We start from the raw sequence: 13,751 nt of genomic DNA, 5'->3' as shown, positions 1-13,751 counted from the left end.
TTATCATTGAATGACGCAGCCTTTTGCACGCAATCGTGTTACAATTTTCGCCGTGTCGCACATAATCTCTCACTATTATTGGCAAGGATGGGCATTTCGACGGGATCGAAAGCGAAGAAGTAGGGTGTCTCTTGAGAGATTATGCCATCTTTCATCGAAAGGATCCTACTGGGACCTTTGCTTTTCTTACCGGTCCCTTTAGCCTCGCGACACGTTCTTCGGAAGTCTGTTCGACCAACAGGAAGTGTTACAGAAGGCTAAGCTTATATATAATGAAATTGTCAGTCGCTTGCGGCGAGGACAATGTCGTTCCTGTCGCCACGGAAACTGTAATAATCTTGCGAGGACAATGGAGTTCCTTCGAGAACTCTATTACATTTGACAGTGAACAATTACTGATAATGTTATTAAGATACGCGTTGTAATTTAAATTGCAATTAAAATATATAGTATTACATTAAGTATTAACGGTAAGATAGAACCCGTCGTGATAAAATGCGATAAAATTTTCACGGCCTTCTCATGTTACAAAATTTTTAAATAATAATCTTTTTATTTTCTAATATTATTTTTGAAGAAGTTTAAAGAATTCTTTCAATCTCAAATTTTAATTTGAATCAAGGTTTAATTTCAAAATTTTTGAAAATAAATTTTGAGATTTTTAGGGTTTATACAGTTTATATAGGTTTTTATTTGTGTAGAATGTGGGTAACGTGTACAAAATACATGAGAGACTGAATATCACGAGATATATTTTCCCAGTTTCGATGACAATAATCGATTATTACGACTGACAAAATGCATTTACGATAACAGTCGGTAATTCCGTTGCGACGTGTTCATCGACTTTCCAAGATTATTACCGTTTGGCTAACGACATTTCCAACGAGCTTCTCGAATGCTCGAAATGCGAAACAAAATGGCATCTTCGAAACGGGCGAACTTAGAGAATTATAGAATAGAGGGGACAAGTACATCTAGAATCTCCAACTACATACAAAGATTTTCTCGAAATATCTTATCGGATGATAAGATTACAATAAAACTCGACGTTTTAAATTTAGTTTTACGCTCTTTGATGGATAGAAATTAATAAAATAAAAAATTTATGATTTATGAGTTTCAAATAATTAAAATAAAAGTTTCACAAAGTATCGGTTATAGCTCTTTTCAAGTTTTTAAATTAATAAAATTTTGAATTGATATGATATGCTCTAATTCTTTCTTTCAAATCTTCCTTGAGAACTTGTGACTTTTTAACATGAAAAATTGTGTGTCTTTCTGAATGTGGCGGACAGACTTGTGGGAGGGTCGGCGACCACATAAATCACCGGTTACATCGGTCGATGCTCCGATCGATGTGATGCCCCAGGTGGTCTATTTTCGTACTATTGGAAAACAATGAATCTAATGTCCTCATAGAGCCAGTATGGCACGTGCAAAAAGTGCCAAAAATCCTATTCAGAAGCCGAGATAGAAGAACGGACGGAAGATATAAATATAATCGTATCTACAATACATATATATATATATATATATATATATATATATATATATATATATATATATACTTCATACGTTGCTTTTTTAAAAAAACTAAATAACAATAATCTGCATCCACGGCATATATAATTCCATATATCTTCCAATATACATACTTTGTCCAATCCGAGTAATTTGTATAAAAATGAGAAACGTGCAATTATTCAAAGCGATTAATTGCGATTTATCTCGCTGAAACTCACATTTATAAAAATCGGAAGCACGATTAGAATTGTCATTATTAAAGCATTATTATTTTATTGTTGCTCTTTTATCGAGAAATAAATCCATGATGAATGCAGACTAAAGATGCTCGCTTCTAAAATGTCAAATAGCAGAAAGAACGATCGCGCATGGCATAAAATTCTCGAGGGGATAAAGTTTTCAGTACTTGCAATACTGTAATGCGCTTCAAGCATAACAACGTCATGAATCGTAAAATCGCGAATCAAAGCGCAACGTCACCCAGGATCCGCTTAACATGCATGGAATTTTTCAATAAGGGAAAGAGAGATAAAGCATCAGCAGATTTCTCGCACGCGAAATCGCAAAAATCAGAGAATATCCGTTTGCATATAAACGAGCATTCGGGAGACCCCCGACTCTTAGCCAATTAAATAAATATCTGTGTTCTCCTCCTCCCTCTCTCGTGTAACGCGTGAAATTCTATTTTTCCGTAACAAATTAAATTTACGCGATTATTTGTGGATCGTAAAATCGAGTCGAATGCATTTTTATGACAGATCGGCACAAAATACGATAACTGCAGGCAATCGTGTAATCAGCTTTCTATTGTTCCATTTTTATTAAGTCGCGTCACGTTTTATTTCACATTCACGTTTTTAATTAATCAACTCTCCCGAACTGAAGGGATAATTTCAAATATGCGTGTTTGCCACCAAACGAAGCATAACTAATATAACAGGTACAATAAAGGGAATGCATAAATTTGGTACGTAATAACGCGGTCAACTCACTACTCTTAATAAATTATTAATCTTAAATTCTCGATTTCATATTATTATACCTTTTTATTATTTATTGATCAGTGAATTATATTGTTGATGCAATATCTATATTACATATTTTATCTTAATTGAATCAATTGTATATTTTTTTTAATTAACTGCATTTTTTGCTACATGTAACTTTGTTATCTTTGAACATCGTTCAAAGTTAATTGGTTATGTGCTATTTGTTAATATTAAAAAATTTTGTCGTTTCTTTCCCTCCTGTATTAGCCCGTGATAGAACGTGTATATTTCTTTTGACAAGTTATATTCTTCGTTTTGACAAACCAACCACCCTAACGGCTGACCTATTTCCAACGTCAGAGATCCCCATCGATCAATCAATCGAGCATTTAGATCGGTGGCCGAGGCTAATGCGACACGACGAGCGATGAGATGGAGAGCCGAGAGGTTCCCGTGTGGATCTCGAAGCACTTGAGAGCTAATGAAAACCTATGCCCACACTTTTCACATTCGAGTTGTCCATCACATCGAATCAGTATCTGTCAACTTTTTTTTTTTTTTTGCGCGCGGCAAATAATTTTATAAAATTGCTAGCTATATAAACAGATATGCACATCAAGTATTTTTTAATATTACTAATTGATTTAAATTTAAGAAAATGTAGTGAAAATTTACTTTCGTCGAGATAACTCTGAAAAACGAAAGACAAAAGAATCCGAAATTTTATCTTTTAAGGCAAAATCTGCAAATATCCAAATGAAATAATTGTATTCAAAACCTCTATTTTATTAAATTACTTAGAATCTATTTTCCTCTGCTTAAATCGATGTAAAAATGCCAAAACTTTTAAGGAATAATTACTTTTAAGGAATAAACAAAGCCAAAATTGTAGACAAATTAACTTGCGTTTCGAGGAAACGCGGAGTTGAAAAACACTGCGTTACTGATGTATGTCGCAGTAATGCGTAAGCCGGTAGTACACAGCACAAGTGCACTCTATATAACTGCCGGAGCGCATCCGTGCAACATACATGCGGTTCGATGCAGCAACGATCGAGCGCGGGCCGATGTATGTTCACCAAATTGCCAGCAGCTCAATGATTAATCGCTTCTTGCAGTTGCTTACAATCTCTAATTACCTTATCAATCGTATACCCTCGACGTTATATAGCGCAAGAATTGTTTATTTTCTGCCAATTATTTTATCATTCCCTATTATATTTAGTACACTCTTCCCCAGTAAAATATGATTGAAAAATTTTTTTCATATCATATTAGTTTCCAATGCTTATTTTAATAAATATGCATGGTGCGATTAATAAGATTATAAAAATATTCATCTTCCCTTTAATGATATTTATTTGCCGTATATTGTTTATATAAAAAAGAAGCAATCAAGAGATTTTAAATTATCCTAATAAATGTGTGGAAACAACTTACGCGATTTTCAATTTAATAAAAAAAGTTGTAATTTTCTAAGCAAAAACTCACAATTCCAGACAATGATATATCTTGATCAGAATTAACATATCATAGATTTTGCAGACTGTCGGCAAAAAAAGTCTCTCATGATATGGTATGAATGAATAAAGTGTCACGTCGTAAAAATCACCCGCTATAAAATAAATGTCGGACATTCGCCGAACAATTTGGTAAAATGGAGGGAAACATTCAGTCTGTCATGGCCAATAAAAAAAGTTGGCGACGATGTCGCTAGCTGGATGCGATACATACGTAGAACGTATATCTCTATGTTAAATGCGCGTACTTTGATGAAACCGATGCGAGAATTGCATGTCCAAACTGTTCGGGATAAATTTTACGAATTCGCACTTCATTAACTCATACGACAAATGTTGGTATTTTCTCTCTCTCTCTCTCTCTCTCTCTCTCTCTCTCTCTCTTTCTCTGTCTCTCTCTAGTAAACATTCTATACTTCTTGTAAATTTTCTAACATTCCACACTTTATCAAGATTTACAGAGAGAAAAAAATATTAATTTTGAGACAAATACGTTTAAGCGTATATAAAGTTAATTTTGTAAAATATCCTAAAAAAAAATCAATATCCTAAATGAATTAAGTAAAGAAAAAAATTTTTATCAAACCTTTGGACAGAAAACGGGGGAGAGATTAAACATAAAATGATAAATATGTTATTAAAGTATTCTTTAATGTTAGGTAGATTTCGTTCATTGGTATTGATAACGTGTGTGCTATTAATATTTTATTGTATAATTACGAGTATTAACTTTAATCAATTTAAATAACTTTGGATGTCTCTCTCTCTCTCTCTCTCTCTCTCTCTTATTTTTATACATTTTATTGTTATAATTTATACATGTAGAGTTTTATTCCTCCCGATATATTGTCATATATTTTATTGTTACACGGAATGAGATTTACTTATCGGATCATGTCTGTTGACGCTTGTAAAAGCACTACAAACGACGTCACGGAAACGATGTACAAACGCATTGTATTCATACACAAAAGAGAAAGATGAGGCAAATACACATACACGTATAAAACATTATACATATACAATTTCACCGAAGTCATTACGCGGAGCTTTTGCTGAACAACGCACATGCATTTTGCATATAAACGTATATAAATACAGCGAATTAAATGGAATGTGTTTCCTCGTTGCACTTTACTTGATCTTGTTTACGACATTAGTAAATTTTCCATTGTCAAAATAATGAGATATTAACGGGCTGTTGATCTTGTATGTCACACAGTAATATGAAATTGCGCTTGGATCCCAGCCATGTCGAAATTAGTGAGCTGTGACTGCCGTTATATGCTAGAATAATATTTTTATGGCAAAGTTAATTGCGACTCGAAAGAAATTTAAACAATTTATCATATCGCGTCAAAATGTTTGTCAGTGTTATGATTCAATTATAAAATTTGTGATTTCCATACTTTATTTTATACCTTATAATTTCCATAAAAATTGGAATACAAAAAGTTGTGCAAAAAATATTAAATGCCGCGAAATAGCTGTCAATTTTCAGCATTTTCTGCATTTATCATCCAGAAAATTATCCAGAATATTATAGACACGATTAAAAAAAAAAAACAATTATAATATTAATTCTTATTAAGAAAGATTGGACAAGTTTTTTTAAGATATTTCGCGGCGATATCGCGAGATTTCGCGGTGTATTTTCTTTCCATGTCCACGAATAATATTATTTATCCTTTCCAGAGATCGTGCCGCGGAAAACAAGCACAGTCGACCAAAATCACTCGAAGGACACGCGCACAATCTAAATCGAAGAAACACACGCGAGCCCTCGAAGAAGGAAAGAGCGAACGTTAAGTGGAGAAACCTCGTAACTCGTGTAGACGATGACGAACGGCGGCGTTAAAAAAGTTCGTCGGCGATCGCGTTCAGAAAAATTGGCCATCTGCCAATTCTCGCTGTCATCGAGAGACAGCTTCAAGTTAGCCGAAATTGTGTGTATGTCGAGGACGACAGCATCTCGGGTGGAAGCTCACGAGTAAAGGACAGAGTTAAAAACGAAGACGAAAAGCGAGATACGAAGATGGAGCAAAGTGGACACAGCAAGACAGAGATAGAATTCCGAAAAGAGGCGAAACGGAAAAAAGGGAAAATGAGAAGGTGGTGGCAAGTTGGAGAGAAAGACCGAGATAAATACCAAGAGGGAGAGGAATGGGACAGTAAATGGGAGGGGAAGAGCAGTGGCGGTCCAGGAGCAAGAGTAGCGGGGGAGGGTCGTGGCTTCGAATCAGGGGCTGCTTTCAGAGAAGCACGCAGTGCTCTCTCGTCTCGCGAGCCGGGAGAACGAGAGAGAACGTGCGTATCGGGCCGCGGAAAGAGGGTAATCCTCGCGTGTCCTCTTCCTAAGTGTTTTCACTCTCGTATACCCCTTGTTTTCGCCCAAAACGTACGAGATACCAAAAGGAGAAAATCACGGATCGACATCTTGTACCTTTCTTCCTCTCCTTTTTCATCCCTCTTCGCCGCACCCTTACCTCTTTGTTCTGTGCTGTTCATCCCTGTAAAATCTGGACAAAATACTCGGGGATGAGACAACAGCTGATTAACGCGTTGGGATTTAAGACCAGGTGGAAGATCATGGGCTAACACTCGTCGAGATTGACAACGTGATCTTCGAGGTATCTCTCGATAGAGTGATTGGAAAAATCTCAACCGAGCAATTGAAATGCTTTGATTAAAATTAAGGTTTAAGAGATTTAAGAACAAGTGTGAAGCAAAAAATTAACACTCTAATGTAAAGATTTATTTAAGATAACTTCGCTCTCTCTTTCTCTCTCTCCTATCTTTTTTGCATAACGTCGACAGAAAAATCGATATATCTCCGATCAATTTGAAACTCTCGATCTCAACCGACATATTCTTTAAAGATGTGTTTCCGATGAATTGATTAATTTTAAAACTAGAAAGATTAACGCGATAAGTGCTTTGGTTCAGCTATATGATGGAGATATTTCAGTGATTGCACTGATCCACATTTTTTTTTTTTATTATCACAGAAACGAGAAAAATCATTTAATTCAATTTAAAATTCATTTTCTTTCATTTTCAAATCCTAGGAGACTTTAACTTGATTAACACATAAATCGTTTCTAGAAGACAATATTGCGAAGCAGAGATAAAAAATAGTACTTCGTGAAAAAAGTAAAAAAATAAGTGCATAATAAGAATAAAATAAATATATAAAATTTATTTAAAATATAAAAGTGCGCAGTTTTTAATTGAGTTTTTAATTAATAAATGCTGACTAATCTCACACATACCAAAGATTTCTTAAAAGCGTTCTCCACGTACTTTTAATGAACATTAAATACCCAACATTAAAAACGAGAGGAATGCGATCATCGCATTATTTGTTCAATATTAGAAGTGAGAAAAAAAGTGAACCACCTTGCGTGCAATCGCACTTGTTTCTGGTTTAGCGGATAAACGTGGTTTAAAGAGTCGGATAATAATACGAGTATAGAAGGGTTAACGCCCAGAAGAGCCGCAATAGGATCCTTGTGGTATTTCAGGCTAGAGACAAGTTGAGGCGGCGACACACACGCCGCTTCTGAGAACTTTAACCCGTAGTGCATATCCAGGATTTTCTCGTTGACGTATTTGTCGCACATAGTTAACGCTAGAATTGCGATTCGTAGAGGAGAACTCCATCCAGCTCGGAACTTTGACCCATATCTTCTCACCGTGCTAACTGCAATTGTTTGACACGGAAGACACATTTAACGTAGCGAGACTAATCCTTAAGAAAAGTTCTTATTTTCGCAATTTTACGTAAACATCAATTTTTATTTATTTACGTTTAAGTATCGCGTTTCATCAACATTAACTATAGATTCTCTTACAATCGTACTAATATGGAATTCGTTATCAGCGTTAAAAAAAGCTATTATAGAATCTAAAAACTTGACACTCAACTTTGTTTTTAATCCTTCTCATAAAAGTTCTGCATCACGATCTGGGCGGAATTGTTCGTTCAAAGAAAAACAATGACAAATGTAAAGGGCCACAATCATTTCACAAAATACGTTGATAGAAAATAGCATTATTTAATAAAAAGAAATTTTTTAACTACAATGAGATTAAGTATCGCTCAATCGTTAATTATGTCTTAAGTACAATATAAATATAATTACGATTTTTTTTTAAACATATATATATATATGTATCATGCTTCAAAACGCGAAAGTTGTTCCAATTTTATATGCCGGCTATAATATTCGAAGCACTATTTAATTTTTTGAAGAATTTCCCCAATAATTTCCATTCAGTAATCAATATGTTAATAATTTAAATATTTATCATATATACATACATATATATATATATATATATATATATATACATAAAATTAATAATTAAATATTTAGAAATTAATACGCTAATCGCACATATATAGAAAATAATTGCTTCTAGATATTAAAATAATCAAAGCACATCTAAATTTAATAGAGAATTTTAATATATTTAACTTAATATTATATAAAATTTCAATTAAAAAATCAACAACTTCAAAAAAATGTGATAAAAATAAAACGACCATTCTTCTTCTTCAACATCTATAACAATTTTGATCTCGTATATTAATCAGGATTTGGCTTTTAACATTTCATATAATGTTTGCAAATCTCTATACGACAAGATTCAGAATGGTCAGGCAGCGAGTCTCTTTGCTGCATACGGCAAATCTGAAAAGCAATCCCGTCAAGGAGGCTGTCCTTTTCGTTGATCTTACTCCGCGCGAGATTCTCGTCGCTCTATTTGCCAAGCCGGAGGAGAGTTTGTCTTTCCGGGTCGTGGCTTGGGTTTTATTTAATTATTCCTTTCGGTACATATACTCGCTCAAATCGGCAACGGTTTTCCATCGCACGTAGACGTGGCCGAAAATTCTGATTTAAATCACGAATTCGACGAATTTGTGAAATAATGAGAGCAAATTGGTTTAGAAATACCCAAAATATCAGCAATTCCATAAATTTAAAGAAACTATGTGCAAACGATTATTTCAATCGTATTTATACCATTATCGTACTTATATCTATCCAAATGAAATATCGCTTCAACGCCGTGCATTCATTACATTGCACGCTGACTTTGTAATATTTGTCGATTCGATTTTGTTCCACGTAAAATTAGCGAATCCAATTACGCGCGGCATCTAACGAGTGAACTTAATTTAACTCGTTTTTCCGAACTATATCCGAGGCGTCTCTTTATTATGTCGGTCGCGTCGCCGTTTCGGAAATTACATGCCAATAGGGCTGCGCTTTTTGTCAGGTCGAGGACTAATTTTGGCATAAATTTACCCTCATCAATTTATAGAGAGAGAGAGAGGCTAAAAAGGATGCATGCATGTACATATATTCGTGTCGATATAGAAATTGCTTTTGTCTTCCTTCTACCTTTCCCTTTCATAAAGAAAAGATAAATTAATTTGGCAATGTAATTTAATCCTAACTAAATTCAATTGATTTTAGGCTTGTAAATTTTTGTCTAACTAATATTGAGTTTATCTGCTTCGAATCGCCTAAATAAAGAACTGTATAAAGAATATCGCAACAAACTTTTTAAATTGAAGATCGATCGAAACTTAATTTAAATTGATTCGTACAATAAAATATGTTTAATCTGTTTAATTAATATAATAAATAAATGAATAATTAATAAATGAATATTAATGTAGTCTTTTTAGTTTTCACAATACAATTACAATTTAATTTAATTCGATTTAATTTTATCTATGGGCTTAAAATTGAAAATTTCTACCGATACTTATCATATCGTAGAGTAATAAAAATAAAATACCGGCGAGCTGTTCTCTTCCGCGAAGTAACGCGAATAAGGTTGCTTTCAAAGTAAAAGCTAATTTTGCAACAAATTCGCTCTTGCCCGTGAGTGGTTCGCCAAGGGAAAGACCGGCGTGTAAGTTTCCATCGGCAACCGAGTTTGTCTTTGCCGTTCGCGTCGATGAAAGCAAGGAACAATCCCGTTGCTGTAAACTTGCAACCGAAACAGTTCACAGAAAGTGGTGTTGATGAGTTCGAATTCGCGTTGAAAACTTCGGCGCGGTGAACGCCCCCGGAAAAATCTTCTCGGACCACGATTGTGTCGTCCAAGCTAGCGGAAAAAGTAAAACAAAATCTGATCTCGATCGACTATAGTGCTTGTTCGAATTAGTGACTTGCCCAGAGCATAAAGAGTTGCATCTACAAGTCATATTAAGGTGACCAGCGCGTTGTTTAAATCAATATAATACTTTAAATGCTGTCAAAATTATTCCGATTCGTTCAAAAAATAAAATAGCAATAAAGAAAAAGCAATTATTAATATAAATGTTAATATATTTCATTTTTCTTTCTTTTGAGAAAGTATAATAAATTTATTTGAAAATAATAGAAAAACTGGTCACTTTCATCATATAGCATAAAAAAATGGAATCTAAATGATCAGACAGTTAAAAATAACAATCGAATATCAATCGTTTATTCATCTCGTATAGCGAATATTAATTCGACCAATAGCCGGAGAAATTAAGATGGAATTGATTAACATTTCGAATGTCAGTGGCAAAAATATTCGCGCGTCGCGGGAACTAAATCGAGCTGGTAGCTATGATATAATGATATTGTAATTGATATGATAGTACAATGCCAATGTGTTGAGCTAATAAAGGCAGGTTAAAATAATCTTGCAGCTGCTATGTGTGTTCCTCTCTTATCTAAATATATATTTCGTTAACCCGAATATATGTGTGAGTATGCATACTTTACGTCACGTACACACATGTCATAGAAGCTCCTCGGAAACGTTGAATGTAATATCAAACAATGATATGGCAGAAACGAACGTTGAATATGATTGACGAAATCGTCTGCGAAAACTTTCGCGTATTAAGATGTTTGACGTCGCGTCTGACAAATTCAGTGTTGACGAACCGAATTTTATTTTGCACGTGTCGTTCACATGCCATTAATAAATCGCGATTTTATAAAATTTATATTATATCTCGAGATTGATCCTCGATACTGAAACATATCATTCGCACCAATTGCGCGCGAAGCGCGTGTTTTATGGAAGCAAAAATATATAAATGTTTTTCACGTACGAGTTTCATTCGTTTCTGTGAAAAATGAAAGTCTCGCGCTTTTTTCTTTCTTTTTAATAATATTCTCAAGTTTGGAATCCGCTCACGATCCTTTAATAATACTTTTACAAACGTATTGGTTTTTTAATTGTGATATAAAATGAATTGTAAACATTGCATTTTTATGGCTTCTAATATAAAATTTTTTCCGCGTTTATTAAATTTTAAAATAAAATCTTTTACTTTTTAGTAATTATTATTACCTCATAAAAATGCTTTTTTAGATATCATGTAATTTTAATAATAATAAGATATCAATCAATTTTATCTTAATTTGTTCCGTCAACTAAATCAACATGCTTTAAAAATCTCACATTCTATACAAATATATTTCTTTTTTTTTTCAAGAATATAATTCACTTATTTATACGACAGTCACTGTCAATTTTCTGTAATGTTTCTCGTTTATTAGAGAATTAAAAGCAGAATCCTTGGAATATTTTCTAGGACTCTACAAAGAGTCGTAATTTTTCTCGTCTTTACACCATCTACCTTATATCCATGTTAGAAAATTAAACTTCTTGAGGCTTCTCTCATGCAGGAGAATCACGACGCGGACATGAGGAGCTTTATAGGCGAGCATAAAGTGCGATGATACAAGATGCTCTAGCGAAATGTCCTTTCACAACGACAATATATAAGATTAAAGATCTTAAATGTGAAGAAAAATGGCGGTTGCTTCAATTTCGCATTTAATGCTAAAAGCAAGTTCTAAAAGTAAAATCTTATTTCTTCGACTGCAAGTCTTGTGTGCTTCAATCTTAACTAAATATTTTGCTCATCATCAGATTATTTATTCTTCGATAAAAGAGAGAAAAAAAAATAGCTCAAAGAAAGGGCAATGCTTAATTATAAGGGCAATGATTAATTATATTATTCGATATCTCATGTTGATTACGTTTCGCGCCACGTCCGCTAAAAAAGCGAGACATTAAATATTCATGAAAGATTTATTGCTGATATCCGTGAAATAATTAAATCTTTCAAAAATGTCAAGGTAAGGATAAAAAATACATAAAAATGTGAAAAATTTAATCCGTCGCAACGGATATATGTATCGAAAAAACAGATTATATTTCGATGTTGTTGCAATCAAATCTTTCTACTTTTAGATAATGTTTTTAATTTTTTCACGTTCATATCTTACGCCATCGAACGTGATTATACATGCATGCAAGAACGGATTAAAAACGCATTTCCCAGCGAGAACTCTTTATAATGCGTTCATGATTACATTCTCGCAACGAACTAAATTTCACTCAGCAGTAATTAGCGCTTACTGCCCGCAACCTGTGTAAAACATGCCGTTTTTTGCTCGTTTGCATCATGAATTATCCAATGGACAGGCGAATTCTATGCAATTGGCTTACTCCTCTCGCATATAGTGATATTTATAATGCTGTTTATGCAAGCAGTATATTACCTCAGTGGCTATCTGCCTTACAAAATACACCCGCATTAATTCGTCACGTTCGCCAGCACTTTCATCCCAAAGACTACCGCGGTTTATTGCAATCGTGACTTGGGTAAACAGCACTTAATTTCGCGTCGACGTGCAGATGATAATCACTCATTTCTTAAAGCGCAATAGTTTAAGATTAAAAATAAAATAAGTTAAATTATAGTCCATGGCCTGGTCCATATAAAATCTAAACATGTTCGTATTTAGTTTTAATTGAACGATCAGTAAATTAGAATATTATTTCATAATAGGTACATGTGTTTTACACGTTTTCACATATACTATTAATTATTCAAGGCTCAAACTAGCGAATGTTAATGATAGACAATATGGAAAAAAAATTTATATGAATTTATTAATTCAATTTATGCTAGCGTTTACATTGCTAACGACATTTTTATACAAAAATATATATATATGATAAAAGTTATTTTTATACCATGTACAAAAATTTAAAAAATATATCATTATATGAATATTTATGTATAAAAATATCCTCTATATTATTTCCATTGACAATACTATGTGCACTTTTAGATCAAATTATAAAAATACAATTCCCCAATTTTAAATTGTTTTATTTCTTGTGTTAAATTCATATATTTTTGAATATATTACTTTTCTAACATGAGAGTAAAAAATTGTTTTGCCTCGATCGCATGTGAGTTAAAGTGCCGGACGAATAATGACGTGCAGAGACAACAATTATGCTTACTAACAGCAAATATTAAAAAGTAAATGCAAAAATCATGAACGGACATTGCCGTAACTTCATTGTTTAGGGTCGGACTATTCCTCCCTTGGGCAAAAGCTATGCCCGCAGCTTCTGAATATTGTAACATCGCTGTAGTTTGTAGCACTTTATGTACTACGATAAGGACATATGCTATTTGCAATATCGATGCAAAACCAATTACATCGCCCACAAATATCGATCCAATTCAGATCCGTGAATATTTCAGCGTATTTCTTCGCATCTTTTTAAAATTAATCAAACTGAAACATATAATCTCATTTTATTTTAAATAGATATGTATTATTATATTATTTCGTTTTTTTATCTGATTTTCTATTCAAGTTGAGATTTATTTCTTCTCAAC

The 13,751-nt window shown here is 33.4% G+C and overlaps 2 protein-coding genes across 2 annotated transcripts in view; one reads left to right on the top strand and one right to left on the bottom strand.

Moving 5' to 3' along the window:
- LOC126849277 (midasin) overlaps window positions 1-13,751 on the bottom strand; it is a 93,830-nt gene that overhangs the window by 31,807 nt on the left and 48,272 nt on the right. The window lies entirely within an intron of this gene.
- Window positions 6,343-13,751, top strand: part of LOC126848613 (uncharacterized) — a 44,311-nt gene continuing 36,902 nt past the window's right edge. Inside the window, exon 1 of the mRNA XM_050589624.1 lies at window positions 6,343-6,666. The gene's annotated coding sequence lies outside the window, so the exon portion shown is untranslated. The remainder of the gene's footprint in view (window positions 6,667-13,751) is intronic.

The sequence above is a fragment of the Cataglyphis hispanica genome, chromosome 4 (assembly GCF_021464435.1).
Source record: "Cataglyphis hispanica isolate Lineage 1 chromosome 4, ULB_Chis1_1.0, whole genome shotgun sequence".
Lineage (NCBI taxonomy): Eukaryota > Metazoa > Arthropoda > Insecta > Hymenoptera > Formicidae > Cataglyphis > Cataglyphis hispanica.
The sequence above is the reverse complement of the archived record's forward strand: the minus strand, read 5'-3'. Positions and strand labels throughout refer to the sequence as shown.